Genomic DNA, 7,678 nt, shown 5'->3' on the forward strand with positions numbered 1-7,678 from the left:
ATAGTTATAGAAAAACCTAAGCTCTTTTAGTAGAGAAGGCTCAGTGTTCTTAAGTAATCAAAAACCTAAAAAAGACAACATAAAGCAAAGGAAATTATCTTGGTGAAACACAGAATCTTTGTTTTTTGGGCCAATTACCTAAAAGGTAAAGAAAGACCTTTCACAATTTCCTATTTAGAGCACATAAATACTACCAAAAAAATGTGTTCTTTTAACAGGAGGACCAAATTCTAGTTTTGCATCAATGTATTTTTACATTAATGCTCAATTTTTAGAAAAACATATAAATATTTCCATTCACATACATAAACATATAGACAAAAAAAAAACTTAGAGCTTTTATTCCAAAATTTTAGCCATGTACCAGGTACAATAATCCAAGCCCACTAATTTATTAAAGAGTACCTGAGCTCAAATTGTTTTTTTAGTCCATAGGACAAGATTTCCAACCCAGATGGCTAAAGCTTTTGACTAATAATTATTAAAAAGACTTTTAAGATTTTTTTCGTTTGCCTTTTGTACAGAACCTTTAAAGAGACAGACTTTGATTTAAATGTTTAGATCCTTCTACGTGCCAATTAAAGAATGTATCACCTTGCTTTTTTAGCATTTTAGATCCTTTCTTTCCTAATGCACCTCATAAGTGAATATTTTTAACTAGGTTAAAGCTTCCACGTTGTGGTGACTATAATTCTAAGTTGTTCTTACTAAGGTTAACCAGTTTTTCCAAAAATGCACAGGTTCTAGGCTCACAATTTTTGTACAAAACATTAGCTATTGTCCCAGAAAATGTAGCGTTAGGCTTCTTATGTTTGGAGGAACTCATTTTCAAAAAGCATTTACCCAAGATCCCAAGCTGGAACCAATCCAGTTCGTTATCAGATACAATCCAATCCTGGGTCCAGGTCAGTAAAGTATCCTCAAATAAAGTCAAATAGCTCACAACACAATTCCATGGAGCTTGAATCTGGAAACAAACTTACCCAGATCCCAGTTGTTATGAGCCTTCAATGGGCACATTGAAAGCTAGCAAGTACCTTTACTTGGTTATCTCAGTGATCCTATGGGTTACTAGAGGTCTACTTCAGATTTCACTTCTTACATCAATCTATTAAAAGAAAAACTTTAAACAAATTAAATTTAGTAGAATTTATTTGAGCAAGGAAATGATTCATGAATTGGACAGCATCCTGAACCATTCAGAGAGCTCCATCCAGCAACATGGACAGGCAGTATTTATAGAAAGAAAAAGGAAATTACATACATAAATAACCTGATTGATTACAGCTCTGAATTTGCCTTATTTCAACATGTTTGAGCAGTTTGCAGACTATAATTGGCTGCCATGATTGGCTGAGGCTCAGTTACTTGTTTGGTTGGTTGTTTTTTTTTTCTTTTTAGACAGAGCCTCCGTCACCTAGGCTGGAGTGCAGTGGCACAATCTCAGCTTACTGCAACCTCCACCTCCCCGGTTCAAGCAATTCTTCTGCTTCAGCCTCCCAAGCAGCTGGGACTATAGGGGTGTACTACCATGCCCAATTATTTTTTTTTTTTTTGTATTCTTTTAGTAGAGATGATGTTTCACCATGTTGGCTAAGATGGTCTAGAACTCCTGACCTCAAGTAATCCACCCACCTCAGCCTCCCAAAGTGCTGGAAGAACAGACATGAGCCACCATGCCCTGCTGGTTACTTGTTATAAGAATATATTCTCAAGTTATGTTGCAGTTTGTTTACATATTGTTCACACATTAAGTTAGGTTATAGTTCACTACATACAGAGGCAGCTTTAGGTCAAATTTAATTTAACACAATGTGTACAAATATCAAAATACCAAATTCTATACCTTAAATATATACAATTTCTATATGTTAATGATATCTCAATCAAGCTGTTTAAAACAAACAAAAAAAAAGCCCATGGTGGGAGCAAAGTCAATCCATAGTACTTTCTGCTTTTCCCAGGGACTGGCTGTGATCTATGCCCTTAGATTAATCATTTCTTTCACTTGTAAAGTATTTTTAGTTTCCAAAGACCTTTCTCATATACTACTTTGTTAATCCCCACAACAACTATGAGAGATAGAGATTACTGTTCTTAATTTGTAAATGTGGAAACTAAATCAAAGAGAAACTAAATCTAACTAAATCCAAAGTAACACACAGTTAATGATTCAGGGATGCAATTAGAATTTTGATCTTCTAACTCCTGGTTCAGCATATTTTATTTCTTATAGCTGCATTCTGAGGTTGCACCTTCCCCTCTGAGGAAGCGTTTAAGTGGTACGACTAGCATAGTTTCTTTCTTTTTTTTTTTTTTTTTTTTTTTTTTTTTTTTTTTTTTTTGGTATTCTGTAATCCTAGGCCATCACAGCTGGAGAAGAGCATAAGAGTTACTTGGATGGATGGAGCACCTAACTAGAATCAAAGAATTACAAATGATTTGAGTAAAAATAGCCACAGAAATTATTTAAGGTATAAGAAACCCAAGTAATATGAGGGCAGTGTATTTTTTTTTCCTTTTATTAGTGAGAGGAATAATGGGTGCCTCCTGCTACTACTGATTAGCTGTCTGGCATCAAAATCTCCTGTCTCTCTAGATTGTATTCTGATTGGTTCTGATTGCCATATGTTGATTGGCTTAGTTCTCTTTTAACAACCAGCATTACGTTTTGATTCTTTTTTTACTCCTAGCCGTACTGTTCAGTTGGCTGGCTTGATTTAAGTTTCTAAAATAAAACTTTCCCATTGATCTCCAAACTTCTTTTTGTTTGCTCTCACTGATGTATGTGAATCATACACCCATATCACCACCTGAAATTAAGTGGCTCATTTACATCACGTGTTTATTTACTGATACTGATCTCTTGCCTCTGGCCTTACTTAATACTCTGTCTCCAGTGCCTTCTACACTGATTAGAACATTATAAATACTCGGCCAGGCATGCTGCCTCATGCCTATATTCACAGCACTTTGGGAGGCCGAGGTGGGTAGATCACCTGAGGTCAGGAGTTTGAGATCAGCCTGGCCAACAGGGTAAAACCCCATCTCTACTAAAAATACAAAAATTAGCCAGGCATGGTGGCGCATAATTCCAGCCACTCGGGAGGCTGAGGCAGGAGAATTGCTTGAACCTGGGAGGCAGAGGTAGCAGTAAGAAGAGATCACACCACTGCCTGGACTACAGAGAAAGACCGTCTCAAAAAGCCCGCATATCCAATAGACTTTAAGTTCGAGCTTCAGAAACTCTGCCATTAATCGAGGATCCTAATTTGTAATGACTTACAGAAAAAAAAAAAAAAAAACTCAATAAAAATTTGTTAAACAAACAAATTTCCAAGCACATATCCTATGTCTGCAACTATTGTAAGTGTTTTATGGTCATTTTCTTATTTAATCCTGGTAAAGACTCTACAAGAAACTTTCTTGGTTCTGTTCACTGCTGTCTTCAGCACCTAGAATAGTTCTTGGGAGAATTTAGGCACTCAGTACATATTTTTGAGATGAAGGAAGTAGGATAGTGTAAAGAAAAGCGGAGTTTCAGACCTGAAGAAACTATATAGATAGTGAGTGCAGGCATGTTTGTGGGTGGAGGATGTGTGGAGAGTGTTTCTGTATGTAGACACAGTATGCAGCGTAACATGACAACATCAAAAGCACAGCAGGCGTTGCTGGATAAAATAGAAGCCTAGGAGCTTGAACACTGTAGATACACTCTTTATATGTTCTACCAGTAAACAAAGAAGAAATGTGCCCAGTAGTCTAAGGTCATATACCAGAGTCAGAGAATCTAAAGTTGGATCCAAAGACTTTCATACCACTTCTGCAGACCCACAGTGGATAGAGACCTACCATGCACCATAAATTGAAACTATGTATATCATATAAGCAATCCAATATAGGTTTGACCTAGTAATTCCACACCTCTGATTTTATTTATTTGGGTATTCTTTTTTTTTTCATAGTGTAGCTAAAGGTTTGCCAATTTTGTTTAACTTTCTAAAAGAAATGGCTTTTCATTTCATTGATTTTTTTGTACTGTTTTTGGTCTGAATTTCATTTATTTCTGCTCTGATTGTTAGTATTCCTTTTCTTCTACTAATTTTGACTTTGGTTTGTTCTTGATTTCTAGTTCTCTAAGGTGCATCGTTAGATTATTTGTTTGAAGTCTGACCTAGCAATTCCACTCCTGAATACTTACATAAATGCATGTCCATGTGTGTCAGGAGGTATCTACAAGAGTGTTCACAGCTACGTTGTTTCTAGTGACCCCAAACAGAAATGTTTTCATATATTAACCCAAGAGTAGTTGTACTTTTTATAATTAAAACCCCAATATTTTTCATTAGTTTTGTGATTTTCTCATTATTTTAATGATTGCTTCTCCATCTTATCTTCTATATCTCTTTAGCGTCACTGTATAATTTCTTTCTGTTTATCTCTGCTATGGGTTGAATATGGCTTGTCCCCACCAAAACTCATGTTGAGGCTTGGTCCCTAATGTGACAGTGTTTTGAGGTACCACCTTTAAGACATGATTTTAGAATTAAAAAGTCATTAAGATGAATTCGTATCTTTCTGATGAGACTAGATTAGTTCTGGTGGAAATGGATTAGATCCTGCAAGAGGAGGTTCATATAAGGCAGGGTTGCCTGTCCTGTTTTGTCCATTTTTGCACATACCCAGTTCCCCTTCCATTTCTCCACCATATTTTGACACAGCACAAAACACTCACCAGAAGTTCAGATGCAGCCCGCCAATCTTGAACTAAACTTTTTTTCTGTATAAATTAGCCAGTCTCGAGCATTCTGTTATAGCAACACAAAATGGACTAGGATAATCACTCAATGCATTTCTGAGCACTTTCTTCTGAGCTATCTTCTACTTTCCTAAATTTACCACCAACTATCCCTGATCTGCTATTTATTTTTAACTTGTCCTTTGATTTGTTAATTTTTCACTTCTTGAAAATACGATTTTTTACCTCTTTTTGTTCTTTTTATCATACTGTCTTCTTTCACATTATGGTTTCTATTCCTTCCTTTCGGTCATTAAACATTTTAAGCCTACTTACGTCTTTCTTATTGCCTTATTACCCTTAATTATTTGGATGTAAATTTTCTTATTGTATCTGTTGACTCTTTTCCCAATGTAATGTGTGCTTTCTCTTGTGCCCTCATCTTCATAGACATTTTTGTTAATGTTTTATTATTGTCTTGCTTTGTGGAAGTACCATCCTTTAGGTTATGAAAAAGTCCATGTAGAACTATTTTTCAATCTTTTGCCAAAGCCCTAGGAATGACAATGGCTCTGGACCAGTTCTTGTATTTCTCAGCTTTTGGTTCACACTCTATGAAAACAACAAAATACTGAAGCTCTAAACAAGTGAATGTCACATGCCTGGGGTTTTCATTTCTCCAATATCCTCTTTTTTTTTTTTTTCTTCATTAACCCAGAGCCCTAGCAATTTTTCTCATCACTTCCCAGGACCGGTGGGCAAGGTTTTTTTGTTCTTTTGTTATAAACTTTACACTTATTAGAGGACCTAGTTTTATGCAGGGGACCTCTTTTGCAGAGTGTCCCACTATCCCAAGGTAAAGTCTTCTGTCCCTGCATGGACATTAGTCCCCATCACCTGAGCAAAACCAGTACCAAAACACCGTGAGCTGCTGCTCTGTCAGCTCACTGTTTAATACTTCTCTTTGTTATAGGAAGGCTCCCTTGAGCTCAGCTGTGTTGTTTTAAATCTTGAGATTGCATTTCTCTCAGCATTTACAAGTCTTTGGAGTATGCGTTGGGATGGGTAGGCTGTCTGTATTCTCTTACTCTGCCTTGTTTCCAGGAATTGTCCAGCTATAATGTTTCATGTCATATTGTTTTGAGCACTTTGACTGAAGAAGAACATTTACAATTACAGCCTGTCTAGAAGAGGTCCTACAGAATGAGGAAAGGCCTTAAATTATCAAAAGGAAGAACAATTTAAAGGACTAGCCACTATTTAAAAGTCTTTCCAGAAGAAACGGAAACTCACTTTTCAGTTCCTTGGGCTGGTGACATTAAGCCCAATGTGTGAAAGCTACCAAAAGGCAAACTTTAGTGCAACTGAAAATTATCTAGCTGTTAGAGTTACCCAGTAAAGATGGTCTGATTTTTGTGAACTCTCCAGTAGTGACATCCATACCGGACCTGGATGACCGTCAGCCAAGTATGCCACTGAAGAGATTACTGCATGAAGGGAGGTCTTCCAATTCTGAAATTCTTCTGCTTTGTAACAAAAGCTTAATTTCATGGCCTCACTTTCATGATCTATGGTTCAAGTAAGATGGAAATCTAAGGCATATCAGGAGGACAATAAACAACAGTGAAATGGAACAAAGTTCATAGAGAAGCCAAAAGATGGAGAAAAACTAATTTTAATGGCTGCTTTCTCAGAATCTCTGATTTTTATTTCAAGGAAAGAAAGGAAGCACTTGTCATTTTGTCAACTTCCATTTTCTACTCCATGACCCACAAATTCACAAAGCAAATGCCTTTGAAGAGTAAACATCGTATAACAGACACCTAGTGACACCTGCAGAGATTTTTAAAAAACTATATGTTGCCTTGTCTCTTGGATCTTTCATTCCTCTGGATTCCTTCTCCCATCATACCCTCCTCCTCCTCTTCCTCTTCCTCCTCCTCCTCTTCCTCTCCTTCCTCCTCCTCCTTCTTCTTTCCCTCTTCTCCCTCTCCCCATGCCTCTCCCACTCTCTCTCACCTATCTCATTCTCTCTTTCTATCTGCCCTTCATCTGCATCTATATCCAGCCAGGTCATCCCATTTCTCCTTCCCTCTCCCACATTCTTTTCCCCTTCGCCTCCTTACTTCATGGTCTCATCCCTCTCTTTGTCTCAGCTCTTGACTAGATACTCACCCACATCTCAAATGAAAATGTGCCTATAGTATTCCATAGTAGCATCAAAATTGAGTTTCTACCTACCTGGCTTCTCTGGCAGAGCTCTGGCCTTGACTCCTGTGGTCAGTTTCTGTTTCATCCACAGCCTACAACCACAGTGCAGGCCTCAGAGAAGTTTAGAGGTCAGCCAAGGTTCAAATCAATGAGTGAAACTTGAGTTTAGGGAAGTGAACCTCTTAGTATAACGCTTTAATTGCCAATATTTCTTGAGTAGTTTCTATGTGCCAGCAATACAGTAAGCACTTTACATTTAGTTTTCTCTTTTGATTCTCACAACAGCCTGACAAGTTAGGCATCACTATTAATCACACTTTAGGAAACCACATCTTAGAAGTGCAAAGTAACTTCCCCCAAGGTTATACAGTTACAGAATGGCAGCCGTGGGATTGTAGCCTGAGGCAAGCTCTTAACTTTGAAACAATAAGCTTCCCACTAGGAAAGAGAAATCTGGGGAAGACATTCTTACAGCTCCTCTATTCTATCCAGTGGGACTCTTGAAGCAGAAAAGGCCTGCGTTATCCAAAATGAGTCCAGACATCCCTGCAAACAATGACAGCATTTTATTTTACATAGTGACACTAAGAGAAATTGGGCTAGAAGATCTGATTAGCTTTAACTACATCCCTTTTAAAAGTGGAGACACTGTGGACTACAAGAGCCTAAAAAGAGGACTTTACAACATTTTTTTTTCCACTTTATGAGCAAGCCCCTTAATCACTTTGA

The sequence above is a fragment of the Cebus imitator genome, unplaced genomic scaffold (assembly GCF_001604975.1).
Source record: "Cebus imitator isolate Cc_AM_T3 unplaced genomic scaffold, Cebus_imitator-1.0 Scaffold313, whole genome shotgun sequence".
NCBI classification, from domain to species: Eukaryota; Metazoa; Chordata; class Mammalia; order Primates; family Cebidae; genus Cebus; species Cebus imitator.